Source organism: Microplitis demolitor, chromosome 9, assembly GCF_026212275.2.
Source record: "Microplitis demolitor isolate Queensland-Clemson2020A chromosome 9, iyMicDemo2.1a, whole genome shotgun sequence".
Taxonomy (NCBI): domain Eukaryota; kingdom Metazoa; phylum Arthropoda; class Insecta; order Hymenoptera; family Braconidae; genus Microplitis; species Microplitis demolitor.
In genome coordinates this window covers 12087201-12094611 of record NC_068553.1, presented here as the reverse complement: position 1 = coordinate 12094611, position 7411 = coordinate 12087201, and the positions used below count along the sequence as shown (strand labels likewise).

General features: G+C 24.6%; 1 long non-coding RNA gene across 1 annotated transcript; it reads left to right on the top strand.

Moving 5' to 3' along the window:
• The first annotated feature begins 312 nt into the window (after window positions 1-312).
• LOC103579065 (uncharacterized) lies at window positions 313-1967 on the top strand. Its single transcript, XR_549490.3, has 3 exons — window positions 313-1150; window positions 1287-1430; window positions 1533-1967. It is a non-coding gene; the product is annotated as an uncharacterized LOC103579065 (long non-coding RNA).
• Window positions 1968-7411: the final 5444 nt, after the last annotated feature.

Here is a 7411-nt window from a genome sequence, read left to right as displayed (position 1 = left end):
TCAAATCTTCAATCACATTTAATGTTAACATCCTAATCATTACTACTACTACTATTATTATTATAAACAAAATTATTATTATAATTAGCTATATATTAAATAGACTAAAAAAATAAAAACTTTAGAAAAATTCATTCACGTTTCTAAACTTGATAAAAATTGATTATTGAAAAACATAATTAATTAACATTGTTGATTTATTTGTAATAATTAATAACTATTGATTTAATTAATTTTTATAGTTATAATTTTAGTAAAAAAAATTAATTAACAAAAAGAAAAATAAGTATATTAGACTGTTTGATGGGAAAATACGTTTTAAGTGTGGCATTTTATTACCTTGGCAATTACATATTCTTCTGGTAAGCTTAAGATATAATGTAGTAAAGAATTTAGATCGGGTGCTAATTCAAATATTATTTTTAATGTACATTTCGCAACACAGTTGGTACCTGATGAAATTAAATATTTAATTATTGTGGAAGTAAGGCATCAAAAACTTAATACTTAGAAAAGTAAGTACAGAAAACGTGAAGCAATTTTTAATTCATAAATAATTGAAGAAATAACATTTCAAAAAAGTGCATGCTGATTTTGTAATGCATTAAATAGAAATGATTGCTTTTTTTAAAACTAACATTGCAAAGGGAAAAAGATCTACACAAATTAACATTTTTCTATTTGGGTTTTAATTTATTAGTTTGAATAAAAAAATAGTAAAGTAATCGCGAATTTCCGAATGATTGTTCAATAACTAGAAAAAAAATTAATTTCAATTAATATAAAATAATATGACAAGGAAAGAATTATATAAGGAAAGAAAGAAAATACAAATGGGAAAGTAGTTTGAATTCGAAAATTTAAAATGGCGATACGCGCTCCGATTCCGCCATCTTATATTTGTCTGTCGTTATTAACACATGGCTTAGGCATGCATGATATATTTATAGTGAAGTTCGGTTGTGAGTATAAAAAAGTGGATTATTTTAATGACCATGAAGGATAAATATTACGAATCATTTACACAAAATTGAAACACAAATTGGAATTTGTGAAACTAAAGCGAGTGAAGTGCGTGACTTAATCAATATATAGCGGAGAAGAAAAAAAGGTTCATAGACACGTAAACACTTACTAAGGTTATGTGCAGGTAAATAAAAATTAAAAAAAGTTATAATGCGATAAACAATGCCTAAATAATAATTAAACTTTCTTGAAATGAAACCAATAAATTTTTAGGATAAATTATAGTCATAAATACAACAATAAAAAAATATTATTTTTAGTTGCGGTCAATAATGTGTAACGCCGAATTTGCATCAACAAGTTTGAACTTGTCAATAAATACCGGGTCACTGAGATAAAGATAAATGAAAAAATTTATTTTAAACGAAAAGATGGAAAAATAATATCTTAATTCATATTATAAGGTAAGGAGTTTAGTTGAAATGATAACAATGCAAACAAAAAAAAAATTTTTTAATAAGCGGAGCGATTAAAATGAAATTTACCGAACAATTAATTTTTTCCAGAAATTAACCGACTGGATGTGAGAACATATTGCGGAAAAGAAACTGAATTCTCATCTATTTGTATATATAAAATGGTAGAATAAGAAAATTGCCAAGAGTTTTTAGGAAACTAAAAATTGATCGTGGCTGAAATACCGAAACCAATACTGGGAATAGATTTTGTAATTTAACAGAGAGTAATTCAAAAAACTATAAATTTTCAATTTTGACTATTGACATTTCACATTCGCCAGCAGTTTTTAGGAAACTAAAAACGAATGATGGTTTGAATTCCAAATTAAATACTTGGAATTTATTTGAAACATTAGCAGAGGCTAAATCTAAAAATTGTTTATTATTATTATTTACATATTTTCGTTGAAAATTCGCCAGCAGTTTTTAGGAAACTAAAAACGAATGCTGGTTTATTTTCCAAATAAAATACTTGGAATTTATTTGAAAAATTAGCAGAGGCTAAATCGAAAAATTGTTTATTATTATTATTCATATACTTTAATTAGAAATTCGCCAGCAATTTTTAGGAAACTAAAAAGGAATGCTAGTTCAATTTGTAAATTTTTTGGTCGAAATTGATTTGAAAAGTTAGCAGAGGCTAAATCTAAAAATTGTTTATTATTATTATTTATATATTTTAATTGGAAATTCGCCAGCAGTTTTTAGGAGACTAAAAACGAATGCTGGTTTATTTTCCAAATTAAATACTTGGAATTTATTTGAAAAATTAGCAGAGGCTAAATCAAAAAATCGTTTATTATTATTATTCATATACTTTAATTGGAAATTCGCCAGCAATTTTTAGGAAACTAAAAAGGAATACTGGTTCAATTTGTAAATTTTTTACTCGAAATTGATTTGAAAAGTTAGCAGAGGCTAAATCTAAAAATTGTTTATTATTATTATTTATATATTTTACTTGGAAATTCGCCAGCAATTTTTAGGAAACTAAAAACGAATGCTGGTTTATTTTCCAAATTAAATACTTGGAATTTATTTGAAAAATTAGCAGAGGCAAAATCTAAAAATTGTTTATTATTATTATTGACATATTTTAATTGGAAATTCGCCAGCAGTTTTTAGGAAACTAAAAAGGAATGCTGGTTTATTTTCCAAATTAAATACTTGGAATTTATTTGAAAAAATAGCAGAGGCAAAATCTAAAAATTGTTTATTATTATTATTGACAAATTTTAATTGGAAATTCGCCAGCAGTTTTTAGGAAACTAAAAAGGAATGCTGGTTCAATTTGTAAATTTTTTACTCGAAATTGATTTGAAAAGTTAGCAGAGGCTAAATCTAAAAATTGTTTATTATTATTATTTATATATTTTAATTAGAAATTCGCCAGCAATTTTTAGAAAACTAAAAACGAATGCTGGTTTATTTTCCAAATTAAATACTTGGAATTTATTTAAAAAATTAGCAGAGGCTAAATCAAAAAATTGTTTATTATTATTATTCATATACTTTAATTGGAAATTCGCCAGCAATTTTTAGGAAACTAAAAAGGAATGCTGGTTCAATTTGTAAATTTTTTACTCGAAATTGATTTGAAAAGTTAGCAGAGGCTAAATCTGAAAATTGTTTATGATTATTATTTATATATTTTAATTGTAAATTCGCCAGCAGTTTTTAGGAGACTAAAAAAGAATGCTGGTTCAATTTCCAAATTAAATACTTGGAATTTATTTGAAAAATTAGCAGTGGCTAAATCTAGAAATTGTTTATTATTATTATTTATATATTTTAATTGGAAATTTGCCAGCAATTTTTAGGAAACTAAAAACGAATGCTGGTTTAAATTCCAAATTGAATATTTGCAATTTATTTGAAAAATTAGCAGTGGCTAAATCAAAAAATTGTTTATTATTATTATTCATATACTTTAATTGGAAATTCGCCAGCAATTTTTAGGAAACTAAAAAGGAATGCTGGTTCAATTTGTAAATTTTTTACTCGAAATTGATTTGAAAAGTTAGCAGTGGCTAAATCTAAAAATTGTTTATTATTATTATTGACATATTTTAATTGGAAATTCGCTAGCAGTCTCAGGAGACTAAAAACGAATGCTGGTTCAATTTCCAAATTTTTTAATTGGAATTTATTTAAAAACTTAGCAGAGGCTAAATCTAAAAATTGTTTATTATTATTATTTATATATTTTAATTGAAAATTCGCCAGCAGTTTTTAGGAGACTAAAAACGAATGCTGGTTCAATTTCCAAATTAAATACTTGGAATTTATTTGAAAAATGAGCAGAGGCAAAATCTAAAAATTGTTTATTATTATTATTTATATATTTTAATTGGAAATTCGCCAGCAATTTTTAGGAAACTAAAAACAAATGCTGGTTCAATTTCTAATTTTTTCACTCGGAATTTATTCGAAAAATTAGCAGAGGCTAAATCTACAAATTCTTTATTATTATTATTCATATATTTCAATTGAAAATTCGCCAGCAGTTTTTAGGAGACTAAAAACGAATGCTGGTTCAATTTCCAAATTAAATACTTGGAATTTATTTGAAAAATTAGCAGAGGCATAATCTAAAAATTGTTTATTATTATTATTTATATATTTTAATTGGAAATTCGCCAGCAATTTTTAGGAAACTAAAAACAAATGCTGGTTCAATTTTTAAATTTTTCACTCGGAATTCATTTGAAAAATTAGCAGAGGCTAAATCTAAAGATTGTTTATTACTATTATTCTTTACATATTTTAATTGGAAATTTGCCAGCAATTTTTCAGAAACCAAAAACGAATGCTGGTTCAATTTCCAAATTAAATACTTGGAATTTATTTGAAAAATTAGCAGATGCTAAATCGAAAAATCGTTTATTATTATTATTCATATACTTTAATTGGAAATTCGCCAGCAATTTTTAGGAAACTAAAAAGGAATGCTGGTTCAATTTGTAAATTTTTTACTCGAAATTGATTTGAAAAGTTAGCAGAGGCTAAATCTAAAAATTGTTTATTATTATTATTTATATATTTTAATTGGAAATTCGCCAGCAATTTTTAGGAAACTAAAAACGAATGCTGGTTTATTTTCCAAATTAAATACTTGGAATTTATTTGAAAAATTAGCAGAGGCAAAATCTAAAAATTGTTTATTATTATTATTGACATATTTTAATTGGGAATTCGCCAGCAGTTTTTAGGAGACTAAAAACGAATGCTGGTTCAATTTCCAAATTAAATACTTGGAATTTATTTGAAAAATTAGCAGAGGCTAAATCGAAAAATCGTTTATTATTATTATTCATATACTTTAATTGGAAATTCGCCAGCAATTTTTAGGAAACTAAAAAGGAATGCTGGTTCAATTTGTAAATTTTTTACTCGAAATTGATTTGAAAAGTTAGCAGAGGCTAAATCTAAAAATTGTTTATTATTATTATTTATATATTTTACTTGGAAATTCGCCAGCAATTTTTAGGAAACTAAAAACGAATGCTGGTTTATTTTCCAAATTAAATACTTGGAATTTATTTGAAAAATTAGCAGAGGCAAAATCTAAAAATTGTTTATTATTATTATTATTGACATATTTTAATTGGAAATTCGCCAGCAGTTTTTAGGAAACTAAAAAGGAATGCTGGTTTATTTTCCAAATTAAATACTTGGAATTTATTTGAAAAAATAGCAGAGGCAAAATCTAAAAATTGTTTATTATTATTATTGACAAATTTTCATTGGAAATTCGCCAGCAGTTTTTAGGAAACTAAAAAGGAATGCTGGTTCAATTTGTAAATTTTTTACTCGAAATTGATTTAAAAAGTTAGCAGAGGCTAAATCTAAAAATTGTTTATTATTATTATTTATATATTTTAATTAGAAATTCGCCAGCAATTTTTAGAAAACTAAAAACGAATGCTGGTTTATTTTCCAAATTAAATACTTGGAATTTATTTAAAAAATTAGCAAAGGCTAAATCAAAAAATTGTTTATTATTATTATTGACATATTTTAATTGGAAATTCGCCAGCAGTTTTTAGGAAACTAAAAAGGAATGCTGGTTCATTTTCCAAATCAAATACTTGGAATTTATTTGGAACATTAGCAGAGGCTAAATCTAAAAATTGTTTATTATTATTATTTACATATTTTCATTGAAAATTCGCCAGCAGTTTTTAGGAGACTAAAAACGAATGCTGGTTTATTTTCCAAATAAAATACTTGGAATTTATTTGAAAAATTAGCAGAGGCTAAATCGAAAAATTGTTTATTATTATTATTCATATACTTTAATTAGAAATTCGCCAGCGATTTTTAGGAAACTAAAAAGGAATGCTGGTTCAATTTGTAAATTTTTTGGTCGAAATTGATTTGAAAAGTTAGCAGAGGCTAAATCTAAAAATTGTTTATTATTATTATTTATATATTTTAATTGGAAATTCGCCAGCAGTTTTTAGGAGACTAAAAACGAATGCTGGTTTATTTTCCAAATTAAATACTTGGAATTTATTTGAAAAATTAGCAGAGGCTAAATCAAAAAATCGTTTATTATTATTATTCATATACTTTAATTGGAAATTCGCCAGCAATTTTTAGGAAACTAAAAAGGAATACTGGTTCAATTTGTAAATTTTTTACTCGAAATTGATTTGAAAAGTTAGCAGAGGCTAAATCTAAAAATTGTTTATTATTATTATTTATATATTTTACTTGGAAATTCGCCAGCAATTTTTAGGAAACTAAAAACGAATGCTGGTTTATTTTCCAAATTAAATACTTGGAATTTATTTGAAAAATTAGCAGAGGCAAAATCTAAAAATTGTTTATTATTATTATTGACATATTTTAATTGGAAATTCGCCAGCAGTTTTTAGGAAACTAAAAAGGAATGCTGGTTTATTTTCCAAATTAAATACTTGGAATTTATTTGAAAAAATAGCAGAGGCAAAATCTAAAAATTGTTTATTATTATTATTGACAAATTTTAATTGGAAATTCGCCAGCAGTTTTTAGGAAACTAAAAAGGAATGCTGGTTCAATTTGTAAATTTTTTACTCGAAATTGATTTGAAAAGTTAGCAGAGGCTAAATCTAAAAATTGTTTATTATTATTATTTATATATTTTAATTAGAAATTCGCCAGCAATTTTTAGAAAACTAAAAACGAATGCTGGTTTATTTTCCAAATTAAATACTTGGAATTTATTTAAAAAATTAGCAGAGGCTAAATCAAAAAATTGTTTATTATTATTATTCATATACTTTAATTGGAAATTCGCCAGCAATTTTTAGGAAACTAAAAAGGAATGCTGGTTCAATTTGTAAATTTTTTACTCGAAATTGATTTGAAAAGTTAGCAGAGGCTAAATCTGAAAATTGTTTATGATTATTATTTATATATTTTAATTGTAAATTCGCCAGCAGTTTTTAGGAGACTAAAAAAGAATGCTGGTTCAATTTCCAAATTAAATACTTGGAATTTATTTGAAAAATTAGCAGTGGCTAAATCTAGAAATTGTTTATTATTATTATTTATATATTTTAATTGGAAATTTGCCAGCAATTTTTAGGAAACTAAAAACGAATGCTGGTTCAAATTCCAAATTGAATATTTGCAATTTATTTGAAAAATTAGCAGTGGCTAAATCAAAAAATTGTTTATTATTATTATTCATATACTTTAATTGGAAATTCGCCAGCAATTTTTAGGAAACTAAAAAGGAATGCTGGTTCAATTTGTAAATTTTTTACTCGAAATTGATTTGAAAAGTTAGCAGTGGCTAAATCTAAAAATTGTTTATTATTATTATTGACATATTTTAATTGGAAATTCGCTAGCAGTCTTAGGAGACTAAAAACGAATGCTGGTTCAATTTCCAAATTTTTTAATTGGAATTTATTTAAAAACTTAGCAGAGGC